Below are 4,207 nucleotides of genomic sequence, written 5' to 3'. Positions count from 1 at the left end.
TTTTTTTTTTTTTTTTTTTTTGGTGGTATCAGGGATCAAACAACACAGGATTTCATGCCTGCCAAGTAGGCACTGGGCCACTAAGCTATATCCCCAGCCCTCCAGGCTGATGATCTGAACTGGGGCTTATTTTGGGATAGAGCTTATTTACACGCATCTTGGAAAATCATCCTGGTCTTATTTTCTGGTTAGGTATTATTTTCAGGGAAATATGGTAAGTTAATTTTTTAGCAATCATTAGCATCTGTGTGTTACCTGCAATGCCTACTTTTGGTTAGGCATATTCAGTTGTATAGGGTACACTTGTTTAGACTGTTTGCATCAGGTCCATGTATTTCCCATTTAGAAATATATAATTTCATTTTTTAAAAAATCATGTCGGACTTGGTGGCATATACCTGTCATCCCAGCTCTTGGGAAGCTGAGGCCAGAGGATCACTGTGAGTTCCAGACCAGCCTGGACTACACAGTGAGTTCAAGCCCAGCCTGAACTACACAGTGAGACCCTGTCTCAAAAAATAAAAAAATAATGGTGGGGGATTTAGCTCAGTGGGACTGCAACTGCCTCTTAAGCTTAAGGTTGTGAGTTCGCTCACCGGTGAATTGTGATGTTGTTTATTTATTTATTTATTTATTTATTGGAGACAAATCTTGCTATGTGGTTCAGACTGGCCTCGAACTCACTGTGTAGCCCAGGCTGGCCTGGCTTCTCACAGCAATCCTCCTGCCTTAGTCTCCTGAGTGCCAAGAGTATAGATGTGTGCCACCATGCCCAGACTTTGATTTTTTTTATAGCACTTGGTAAACTGATTATAAAGTGTGTATGGACTAGTAAACATTCACAAATAGTCAGCAATATATATTTTATTTATTTATTTACTGAGGCAGAATCTTACTATATAGCTCAAGGATTACAGGCATGCACAACTACGCCCAGTCTGGCACATATATCTTAAAGATACAAAAGTTAAAAGAGTATTCAGTAATTGATAAGTTTAATCAACAAAACTGTATCTGAGCAGAACCATGCATGTATGGAAACTGAGATAAATACCAGATGGCATTTCTAATTAGGGAGAGCTAGATGAAACATTCAATGAATATAGTTGGCACCCCTGTTCCTCTAAGTGAAGAAAAAAATGCTTCCCCCTAAAATAATAAAGTGTCTATGTTATAAAGTTATTAACTATAGCATGTGGCTGCTGAAAACAATGAAGTATACTTATGGGTAAAAACATAAAAACATCCAGGAGGCTGAGGCAGGGTGGTTGCTATGAGTGGAAGATCAGTCTGGGCTACATAGCAAGACCCTGACTCAAAATAAACAAACAAACAAATAAAATATTTCAGGTAAAGTTAAATGAGTATGTCACAGAAAAAATAGGTACAGCACAATCTTATTTGTACGTGTTTGTGGGGGAGGAGTCAAATTTCAAGCCTTAAATGCACATATATATATGAATACATAAACAAGAAAGAATCCAGAAGTATGTACAACAAACTGTCACCGTGGTTACCATGAAGCAGCGTGGAATAGCTGGGTAAAGTTGTCCACAACCATGTCCTCCAATACTAGCTTCAGGGCTGGGGATTTGGCTCAATGTTTCCACTGCCTGACTGGCAAGTGAAAGGGCCCGAGTTCTATCCCAGGTACCGAAAAACAAACAAACAAACAAACAAACAAACAAAACCAATAGTAGCTTCTGCCCCTATCATCCCCATCCAATTTCAGCTTGACCTTCTGATAATAGAATTGTTCTCCCTGCTAAGGAGGACATTTCCTAATTTACCTTGAAACTCGGAGTGGCTTTATAACAGCACTCTCAGTGGAAGTGAATGCTCAACTTTTGTGATACTTGGATTAAAAATGCCTTCCCTCCAGCCAGGTGCTGTGGTGCATGACTGTAATTCCAGTACTCAAGAGGCTGAGGCAGGAGGTTCACTGAGTTCGAGGCCAGCCTACACGACACAGACACATCGAGACCCTGTCTCCAAAAAAAAAAAAAAGTCAGAAATTTATGTTTCACAGTTCTGGTGGCTGAAAAGCCCACAGCCAACATTCCAGAGGATTTTCTTCCTGGAGGTCTCTCCTTCCAGCCTTACAGACCCCTGGCTGCTCCCTCTGTTCCCCTGTAACTTTTCCCTGGTCTTCCTTCTTCTAGACCTCCCACCCAGTTGGACTGAGGTTTCGGACACCAGACGAAATATGTATGTTTGGTCTCTGCCCCCCTTGTGATTTTCAAAGTGACAGTGCTAGGAGCATCTTTTGTTCCATTCTTTGGACTTTGACCCTGGTTGCGGCCACAGGACCTTCTATAAAATCCTTGGAATTTCCTGAGTGATGGGAGTGCAGATTACCTTTTGTAATTCATCATAAACCCCTTTCAGTCACACCTGGTTATGCTGATGAGGTGATTTAAGGGAGAACATCAGCTCACAAGAAAGGCAGAGGCCCAACCAGAGTTGCAACTTTCTCACTTACTTCTGTGGAAGGAAAAGGGGCTAGAAAGCAGTTTACTCATCCTGTCGGATGATACAATGAATTGCACCTACGTGACACATTGCTCCATCATAATGCTATTTAGAGGAACTCTAGGTTGAGGAACACAAGCAGGAGCTAAGAGGAGCTAAGGGGTCCCCAGAAAGGACATGAAGCTCTGAGCAGCCCCCACCTAATTTACTAAATTGCCCAGACTGGATTAAAACTTTAAATCCTCCTGCCTCAGCCTCCCAGAGTGCTAGGATTACAAGAATGGAGCACTATACCTGGCTGTGAAATATCTCTAGAAAAGTAGAAATTGCCAGACACGTTTGTTTGGTGTAGCTCAGTGTAAAGGCTCTGATTTCGATGCCCAGGAACATTAAAAAAAAAAATGCAGAAATTCCTTCGCAATTCAGATGTACATTGACTTGTACTCAGATGTCTTGTTTAGAAATTTTCTCATGAATAACCATTTCATTAGTTCTGAGTCCTTTCCATCTTTCATCCCCTGCCTGATCCCTCACTTTGTCTACTTTTCCTTACAGAGTGCACTGGTCCTCAGCCTCCTAACAGGAGCAACCAGTTGCTCTGTTTTTCCTGTTGTCCTCTTGTTATCTACAGCCATTATTCGTTTAATCCCACTTGTTTTCTTTCATTTGTTTCTCATTGTCTCTCTTGTTCTCACTCTTTTCCCTTGAGCCTCTTATTGGCTTACTTTTGATTTATTGGGGTTTTGGTCACTCTTTTCTCTTATTTCTGCCTATAATTCCTAACTTCATAATAAACTCAATAAAACATGCATCTGTGCAGCAGACAGAAAATGTCAATGTAGGGACTCTTTGTCTTTGTAGTCCCAGAACAGTACTCCAGGGCCTTGAATCAAGCTGCTATGAGGATGTCCATAGAATGAGTGGACTGACCAATACTGACCAATCTCAAGAGTCAATACCTGGCCACAGCCACTCCACCCCTTCATCCTCAGACAGTGGGACAATGTTCCTACTCCTATGTCGCTTATCCTGTCACTCTGGTCACTTCTTTTCCTCCACACAGAATGTTCTGAAAAAATTGTTTACCTTGGAAAAGAAAAGAAAAAGCAAAGATTAGGGTGGGGAGGAAATGAGGAAAAGGAAAATCACCTGTCACTATCTATACTGAATCTTCTGCCTCGCAAACTACTCCTGGAGAAGAGATCACATTGAAGTAAGTACTTACAATGGCACAATGAGAAGATGAGAGGAGTCATAAGCAAATTCTAGATTTTTGGCCTCCGTGAAACTGGGGAAATGATAAAGGAATACAGAGGACAAAAGAATATAGCTGGTGGAGGAGATCACGTAATCTCCAAGATCACCCTGTTTCAGTGAGCTGCTGAAAGGACACATGGTTCAGAAAAGGCTGCTGTCCACTTGCCTCCATTCATTACAGCAAAAGGATGCAGATTAGAATCCACAAAGGGAAAAGGCACAGAGGCAAAGTCCAGGACAAAGCAGGAGCAATCTTCCAGCTGGTTGCCCCTCCTAGGGGAGCCCCATAAATACTACTCCATTCTCTCACCAGTAATAATGTATAAGAAAAAAAAATAACAATTCGTAAGAAGACATGGGAACAATAAGGAAAATTCCTACAAGCCTTGGTGTCCAGCATTTTTATTTTATATATAAATATACATATATATCAAGAAACATATGTATGTGTGTGTGTGTGTGTATATATATATATATA

This window comes from Fukomys damarensis, unplaced genomic scaffold (assembly GCF_012274545.1).
Source record: "Fukomys damarensis isolate Sample0158 unplaced genomic scaffold, DMR_v1.0_HiC HiC_scaffold_16, whole genome shotgun sequence".
In the NCBI taxonomy this organism is placed as follows: Eukaryota; Metazoa; Chordata; class Mammalia; order Rodentia; family Bathyergidae; genus Fukomys; species Fukomys damarensis.
Note: the sequence above shows the minus strand (reverse complement) of the source record.